Genomic DNA, 9,575 nt, shown 5'->3' on the forward strand with positions numbered 1-9,575 from the left:
TTATCCCCACTTGAGCAGCACACTTGAGCTTTTATGTTCCCAAACTCATCTAAATTGCAGTCCTTGGTCAAGTGTGGACCACTACATCTCTCGCAACCCACTCTTATGGCATGTATTGACTGGTCCATTTGTATTATCCTTCGATCCAAATTATTCAGCATAGCCATCACAGCTGCTATTTCTTCAATTTGGGCCTCTCCACTGCTTTTGATTCCATCTTGCCTAGGGTTGTGGTATTCGCGAGAGTGCTTCGCGAATTCTTCAATCAGCACCTTAACCTCCCTTGGATTTTTCTTTATCAAAGGTCCTTGAGAATCAAGGAGTTGTCTCGTCATAACGTTAACCCCATCATAGAAGATTCACATCTCTTGTTGCACATTTAGATCATGCTGAGGGCAATTTCTGAGCAAGCCCTTGTACCGCTCCCATGCTTCGTATAATGACTCCCCCGGCTGTTGCTCAAAGTTGGCTATTGCCTTCTTGAGTTTAGCTATCTTTGATGGCGGGAAAAATTGGTCCATGAATTGCTCACGCATTTGAGCCCAAGTGGTAATTGTACCCGGTGGGAGTGACTTTAACCACTCCTTAGCAGCTCCTTTGAAAGTGATGGGAAGCATCCCAAGCAAGACTGTGTTTCTGTTGACATTTGGGACATTGAAGTAATCTGCAATGTCGTTGACTTCATCTAGATGCTTAAAACCATCCTCATGATCTTTCCCAAAAATGGGATATCCTTCAGTGCAATCAATATGTACCCCTTCAACTCGAATGTGGCAGTGGCAGGTATTGCGGGTTGGACTAAACCGGGACCCATATCTTCTCAGATCCGCTTCTTGTAAGCTCCCATGGACATCTCTTCAATTGCTGCCATCTCGTTCCTTGGCTCATTCTCGGGTTCGCTCGTGTGTTCTTCAAATTCCGGCTCGGTATCGTATTCGGACTCGGTTTGGACGGGTGTTTGATCCAAGTGCTCAAAGTTGCTCTTGTGCCTCGCGGATGAACTTGACTCTCCTGTCTTCTTTCCCGACTTCCTTGAAAAAGCTGACTTCAATTCTTGTAAGGGCGTCTTTTTCTTGTGAATTGCAGACTCGGGATCTTCAAGTGGTGGCACCAAGGGTGTGTTTGAGCCTCTGGTCATGAACTCCTGCAACTTGCTAAACTAAAAAAACGTAAAACTGAACTAAAATAAGAAAATACTAAAAACTGAAATTACAGCTTTCACGTCGTGAGTTTATTAAAACTCACATCATGAATTCTGTGACAGAAACAGAAAACAAAATTTTTGTTATATGCTAACCTACTAAGCTAAGCTAATAAACAAAAATAAATAACCAATTAACCTTTTTGCAGATTTTATTCCACAAAAAAGGGGTCGATTAATCTAATGCAACTAAATAAACTAATAATCTAAGGTGTTCCCCGGCAACGGCGCCAAAAACTTGATGTGCACAAAAGTACCCACTAATTTTAATATTTATAACCTAACAAACTTAAACTAACTATGCACTTATAGGCAGTGTACCTCGTCAGATTACAGTATAGTTTGGGTAAATCGAGTGTCGATCACAGGGAACGGTGTTACTAATTAATTTACTTACTATTAAATTAACCTAATTATTAACAAGTTTAAAAGGGGTTTTATCTGATTTTACAAGATCAAACGAACTTAAATCAAATTCAATAAGTAAAAACACACTCTTGTTTAGTTTGAATCCACATCTTTCTTATGGCTAGCTAATTTTTATGGATCACCTAGTTGGCTTTAGTTGTATTAGTAATTTAGTTCTAACTTTACCAATAATTAACTAATTCATGTCAAACCATGTATGTTCACACACAATTAAACACAGAACTAATTATGAATGTAAATATGTTATGTAAGATTTGTTATATAAACGTAATTATAGTCACAATACACGTTCTCTAGCACAGCTAGGCTTATTTACTCTAATTACTAACTAAGATTGGTCAATCCTAGCTCTAACAATTCAATGTTCACTAAATCATTAGGTAAATAAGTTCATGTAGTTAATGGTCACTAAGCTACACAAAACATGCAATCAAGCAATTAGGGAAACAAACATAAGCATGCTAGGTAATACAAATCAAACAAAAGCAATTTTACCAACTAAATAAATCCATAAAAATTTAGCTATTCATAAGTTAGAAGCTTCATCTAGCTAAACAAGAGTAGCTAGATTCAGCTGCTCATCATAGCAACTAACAAAATAACACAAGTTGAATTGATTGGAAACATGTTCTTAATTAACTAAAATAAACTAAATTATGGACCTTCACTCTTTTTGGTGTTGAAACCCTCTTCCCAGAACTTTTCTCTCCTCAAAATCGCCTTCTGGAACTCCTCTTTCCAGCCAAAAGTTGCCTCTATTCGTAATGGTCAAGGATTTATATAGTTGCTGATATCCATAAATTCACGTCGTGAAAAATAAGATATTCACATCGTGAGTTGTAGATAACCGTGTCCGTCAAGGATTCCTTCACCCGCGTACATATCTTCTAGAACCAACGATTCACGTCGTGAATTCTTTAAGTCTCACGTCGTGAATAATCTTTTTCCAGATTTTCTTCTCTTTTCAATCTCTTAATTCCCAAAGTTTCTTTCTTTAACGCTTTTAGTCCCTTTTCTTCAAAATGTCTTCTTTTTTGCTGTAAATAACATTTAAGCTCATAAGTACCATTATTCTAAACAAATTACCAACTTTTTAATAAAAATGTACTTAAATATTGCTTAAAAATAAGTATAAATATGGCAATATCAAGTACCGATCTCGATTGTGTCAGATCGAGATGTACGTTTTACTTCCAGGTTCTGGAAGAAGTACCATGAGTAGTTGGGTACGAGGTTGCATTTCAGTACCGCTTACCACCCACAGACGGACGGACAGAATGAGAGGACGATTCAGACGCTCGAGGACATGCTCTGAGTATGTGTGTTGGACTTCGGGGGAAGTTGGGACACGTATTTGCCGTCGGTTGGGTTCTCCTATAACAACAGCCACCATTCGAGTATTGGTATGCCTCCCTTCGAGTTGTTGTACGGGAGGAGGTGTCGGACTCCCATCTGCTGGGGAGAAGTCGGGAAGCGAGTGTTGGGTAGTACAGAGTTAGTGCTTCAGACGACAAAGCAGATACAGCAGGTCAGACAGAGGTTGTTGACGGCTCAGAGTCTCCAGAAGAGTTATGCGGATAGGCGTCGATCCGAGCTTGAATTCCAGGTGGGAGACTTCGTACTCCTAAAGGTATCTCCTTGGAAAGGAGTGATCTGATTCAGGAAGAGGGGCAAGCTGGGGCCCCGGTACATTGGTCCGTTCAGGGTGACCGCGAGGGTGGGCAGGGTAGCATATTTTTTGGAGCTACCTACGGAGTTGAGCCAGATTCATGATACCTTCCACATGTCTCAGTTGAGGAAGTCTATAGCCAACGAGTCGACGGTGGTACCGCTGGAGGATATTCAGGTGGATGCGAGCCTGAATTATGCTGAGAGACCAATCACGATCCTGGATCGGAAGATCAACATTCTGAGGAACAAGGAGGTGCCCCTAGTTCAGGTCCAGTGGCAACATCGGAGAGGGTCCAAGCTGACTTGGGAGCCTGAGTTGGAGATGCGGGAGCAGCATCCAGAGTTGTTTGTGGAGCAAGACTTCGAGGGAAAAATCTGATTATAGTGGGGGAGAATTGTAACATTCGGATTTTCAGGTATTATGTTTGATCATTAATTTTTTTGAGAAAGAGAGAGGGACTCGACGAGTTGAGGCGTAGACTCGTCGAGTAGGACCGCGATTGCTGACTGGGTTAATGAACGGACTCGACGAGTCGGAAAGGGTGGACTCGACGAGTCCATGTTGTGGATTGAAACCCTAATTCTCGGGGTCTGTGCCCTATTTAAAGGCCTTTATGGCCTCCATTTGCGGCCACTACACCCCTGAGAAACCCTAGAGAGCAAAGAGATCATTTGTGGTGCAAGAGGAAGGCTAATTCACCATTTCTTGTGTGTTTTAGCAAGAAGGAAGGAGGTAGAACAAGCTAAGCGGGTTGAGGAGCTTGGATCCACTTCCATTTGATCAGAGAAAGCTGTTGGAGGTAACAATCTATGCCATTCTTGTGTTTATAATGATCCTAGTGGAATCTAGGGTTTTCTTTATGCCTTTTTTAGTTTGAATCTAGAGTATGTGAGGTCCCAAGGTGAAATGGTTTATAGATTTGGACCTTAAGAAGTCCAGAGAGTCCTTACCACTCTGCTTTATGCCATACCTGTTGAGTTATGAGCCGAGGAGGCCATTTTAGAGGTTATTTCATCAAAAGAAGCTTTGGGTGTGTTGCATGTGTGCTACGATTTGACCTTTACGCGATTATCATGCTTGGGAAGGTCAGATCTATAGATTAGAGAAGCAGATCTGACCTTAGAAGGTCATTTAAGTATGAACATGGAAGCAACTCGTCGAGTTCATAAGTGGATTCGACGAGTCGATTTGGGGTTGCCCCACGATTCCTGACAGGAGGAACCCGTCGAGAAGAGGGATGACTCGACGTGCCATGAGAGGCTAGAAGGATTCAGAGGACCCGCATAGACTCGCCGAGTCGCCCATGTGCACTCGACGAGTCGGATCAAAGTTTGACCGTTGACTTTCGATTGACCTTAGGGTTTTGGTCAAGACTGATTCAAGAGAGTTCGGGGAGGGGTAGAATGGCCTTCTACCCAATATTTAGAGATGAGACTATGAGAGAGTCTTGATCGGGGATGTTATTTGAATGATAGGAGGAGGCTGGGTCGGGACGTTGAGCACGAGAGTTTATCCGACTTCATTGAGGTGAGCATTCTCACTATACTGTACCTGGAAGGGTACCTATGTGTGACCAGAAGGTCTTGTATGCTATGATATGTATGTGCTATATGGAGTTATGTGATATGTATGTGCTATGTATGTTATGTATGACAAGGACCGGAAAGTCAAGATGACATGGACCGGAAGGTCAGGAGGTTACGGACCGGAAGGTCTACCGGGATTTGGGACGGAAGTCCCCTGAGACACTTGGACCGGAAGGTCCCACAAAGTTATGGTCTGTAAAGGCGTATGTGTTGTATGTGGTATTTTGGGGAACTCACTAAGCATTTATGCTTACAGTTGCTGTGTTATGTGTTTCAGGTACTAGCGAGGATCGCGGGAAGGCGCCGACATGATCCGTACACACTCATAAAGATTATGTTTTGAGATTTTGGGATTTGTTTGTTGTGATGACATTGGATACAGTTTGTTTTGGTATTGTTTTTGATGATTAAAAATATTATTGAAAAATGAAAAATTGTTTTGAAAATTTACGTTGTTACAGGAAATCACGCATTCCACTACCTATCGGATCTTTATTATATATAGCCCCGACGTATTCACTAGGTAATTATAGAGTTAACAATAATTATCTTTTTAGAAGTAATGAGTGTGATCCTTCAGAAAATCCTATATTTTCTTAGTAAGAAATGCGACCATACTAGTTCCTTCTATGATCACTTAGTTTATAATAGCCATATATAAACTAATATCGAACGGACAGTTGAATGTCTAGATCTGCCCTAAGCCCAAAACCAAACATGGAACAGTAAATAAGGCAGAAATCACACATTCCACTTCCTATCGGATATTATTTATATATAACTCTGATGTATAAACTAAGGAACCATAGAATTTACAATTAAAAGTCCTTTATGTTATACTCTTTTGTAAATATGTTCTTAGTTCCATTCGTTCTAATGTAAATCATTGTTTTCTGAAAGTAACCACATTTATTTCCAAAAAGTTCAATTCTAAACTATTTGCTTGCCAAATAATGATGTTTATCCTGGAAAATCCTATAGTTTCCATAAAATCGAATTGTGGTCCTTAACATTCCAAGACCTAAAACTACAAGTATAATTGCAATACTTAATTTAAGTATTCGTAGTTTTATTCATATGCAAAACTAGTTGAAGACGTGTTTGCACTGTGAACCAGATATGATGGTAATACCCTCCTATGATCACTTAGTACATACGAGTTATATAAAATTGAGATCGAACAGACAGTCGAATGAGTGAATCTGTCACACCCCAAAACCAAGAACAGCGGAAACGTTCTGGGGCGGAGGACGTCATGTATAGTATCACAACACAGTAAATGTAAATAAGCAAACAACATCATCCATTGCATTAAATATATAATTTTAATACAAGCGTGTTCTGTACAGTTATAGACACCAAAATAATGTAAATCAAAATAATAAGATGAGTCTTGAATACGCTCCATCTTCTCAAAAGCTGGCCTCGGTACCTGTCTACTGATGACCTGAGGATACAAGTTATTTTGAAAGAGTTTATCAGCATTAAGCTGGTGAGTTCATAAGTATTTTAGTGTCAATGTTCATTGTTAAAAACGTTTGAACCTGTCCCAATGTATAAGTTTGTAAAATGTAGGTAAGTGTTTTGAAAGTGTTTGTAAAAGTTTGAATCTCTCAGAAAATCCTATATTTTCTATTAAAGTAGCCTTCTACCAAGGCCTAACTGTTTTGTATGCTCGTTTGTTGTAAAAGTGAGTAATTTACCAAATGTAACTATCATTTAATAAAATATAGTTTGTACATTAATGTTTAAGTGAGGTTATCACTAAAATATGTAATGGGTAAATCATTGCAGTACTGTAGTTTTGTATAATAGGAACTACTATTGTACTAACTACCTTAAACCGGATTTATATTAAGGTAAAATGTGATAAATTGCACCATGCTATCGACTGGTAACAACGACATACGAATGGTCGTAATAACGGAATGACGTTTGGCACCCGCAGACCTGCAGGTCCGGCTGTAGCTAGCAGCAAGGTGTAGGATAGTCAATCCAGTATAGATCTATACGCAAACTCACGCTCTCCCTCCAAGAGAATTTTGGCTACAACTCGGGACATGACATTTAAGGCATGCTCCAATACAGTGGATCACAATTGTTAACGTATTCTCGTATATGTAACGTAATGTTTCTAGTTCTAGTATAGTTGTATATGTTCTCCTCCTAGTATAGTTGTATATGTTCTCGTAGTATAGTTGTATATGTTCTCTTCCTAGTATAGTTGTATATGGACTCATGAATGAACTGACTCATTGATCTCGCAGTTGTAATAGTATGATCATGTGTTACCCTGATGGTAACTAACTATTGATGTACTGATAAGTATGAATATGGAAGTACTTTTATGTCTATACATGTATACATGATATATAACTAATATTGAAACGACCCTCGGATGGTCACCCGAAATCCCACCAGATCACATCCAAATCGAGGAAAAGGAAATAGGGCGGATGGCCTTCCTAATCCCTTTAAACATTACTTATATATCTATACACATATGAGCATGCAATTTATAATATAAAAGCATAAGTAAGTTCTTATAAGACATTTTAAACATAAATATTAGTTCAAGAAAAGATCGACTTGATGTCAATCTATAAAACAATTTGAAGGCATAAGTTTGATAAAACAGTTTAAGTATAAGGAACATTTTTTTGAATCACAGTTGTAAATAAGTTTGAAAAGTAAAAGAACTTGTAAAACATTTTGAAGTAAAACAGTTTGATAAACAGGTTGAACAGTGAATAAATCATTGGTTTTCTAGTTATTAATCACATGTGATTAATGCAATCACATGTGATTGAAGCAATAACTATAAGTATTTAACTTGTATCCCCCCATAAAGTATTTAAAACATTTAAAATCATTTCAAAGGTTGATTAAAAGGGGTATGAACTCACTTGTGGTGAGCTGTTTGAATTGCAGTGTCGGATACCGTGCTAGGTGGCAAACGGAGACTTGTTTACACGCACGAGCCTAGTTATCATATAATAAGCATATATATAACTAATTAGCCAAATAATAACTTAACAAATAAGTTGGGACACTTAGGAACATGAAAACACTTTGTATGAATGTTATAGGTCCTAAGGGTTGCATCTAAGTCGATACGGGACAAGGCAAAAGGGGTTTAATGCACTAATGACCTTGTATAAGAGTTTACCACCCAACAAACCCCACCTTTGGAGTTTACGGCCGTAAACCCATGAGTTTATGGCCGTGAACTCCTCACTTGGTGGTTTTGGGTGTTTTAAGGTGCTATATTGATTCTAGAATAAGCCTAGCTTTGTTGGAATAATCCTTGAAGTAGTTTAAGGCCCTAGAATGCTCCATAGAGGAGTTTACGGCCTAATGACCATATCCCCTAGAGTTTATGGTCATAAACTCCTATGGGGTGTTGGTTTTAATTCATTTGAGGCACTTGCACATGTAGGATAGCTTCTATGTTTTTATCTAAGGCTAAAGGGGACATTAGGCACACATTTGTGCCTTTACTTGGAGTTTACGGCCCAAGTGATGTTCCTTGGCCATCAACTCCCTTTTAGGGATGATTCTTATGTAGTTTAATCCCCATTCAAGTCCTATGTATTCAAGGGTAATAGTCTTAAGGCCTTAGGGGTGTTTAGGGTACACTTAACCTTTGAAAAAGGGGTTTACGGCCCAAGAGCATATCTTGGCCGTAAACTCCTAAAACTTAATGATTTTGAAGTGTTTTGGTGTCCAAATTAGTTACAAGCATTAGAGGGTAAATGCCTTAAGCCTTAAGGGTGGTTTAGGGCTCACTTTGGCCCTTGGAAATGGTGTTTACGGTCCAAGAAACTCTTGGGCCATAAACTTCAAAAGCCTTATGATCTTGGATGATTTCTAGCTTCAAAAGATCCTAAAATAAGTCCTAAACAGTTTGTCTAACAAGGAATCGGGACTAGGAAGCTTTTAGGCCTCGTTTTGGAGTTTACTCCCCAAGAACGTTCTTGGGCGGTAAATTCCCGGATCTTGTGTTTTAGACATGTAAATGATGTTATAAAGCATATAACAAGTAATGAAACACATCTAGGAAAGTAGACTCACAATCTGGGATGAAAACCCGAAGATCCGTGAGAGAGAAAGTGGCTTTTCTCTATTTAAATTTGTGAATAATGAATTAATTTAATTCAGAAATCTATTTATAGTCCTGAAATATTTTGGCAGAAAATATTTTTATTCTGGATGTTGGACTGTAACATTATGAAACTTTAAATGTTCAAGTTTCATAAACCCAGGAGAATCCACTCTCCTGATATCTCCTTAAACGTAAACCCTAATGTACACAAACTTGTTCGGAAAAGTATGAAAATCACTGAAACTGGACTAGCTTCTATTGAATAGATAATGTTCGTACAATTGGAAATTTTGGGTTGTCACAGAATCTGCCCTAAGCCCACAACCAAACAAGGAACAGGAAGTAAGGCGGAAATCACACATTACACTGCCTATCGGATCTTAATTTTATATAACCCTGATGTATGTGCTAAGTAATCACAGAGTTAATACCCCTTAAGACTGTTTAAAAAATTACTACGTAAATATATCATTGTTTTCTCCTTGTGAGTTCTTTTAATCATACTGATATGACTAATGGCCTACACGACGTTCTTCAGGCGTCGGAAAGTTATGACATTTGTCACCTTAGGCCTGCCGGCCT

General features: G+C 38.9%; 1 non-coding gene across 1 annotated transcript; it reads left to right on the forward strand.

Moving 5' to 3' along the window:
• The first annotated feature begins 381 nt into the window (after window positions 1-381).
• LOC145096601 (small nucleolar RNA R71) lies at window positions 382-488 on the forward strand. The gene has a single exon (XR_013703977.1). It is a non-coding gene; the product is annotated as a small nucleolar RNA R71 (small nucleolar RNA).
• The last annotated feature ends 9,087 nt before the right edge of the window (window positions 489-9,575 follow it).

The sequence above is a fragment of the Lactuca serriola genome, chromosome 3 (genome assembly GCF_051521515.1).
Source record: "Lactuca serriola cultivar US96UC23 chromosome 3, Lser_US96UC23_V15, whole genome shotgun sequence".
Taxonomy (NCBI): Eukaryota; Viridiplantae; Streptophyta; class Magnoliopsida; order Asterales; family Asteraceae; genus Lactuca; species Lactuca serriola.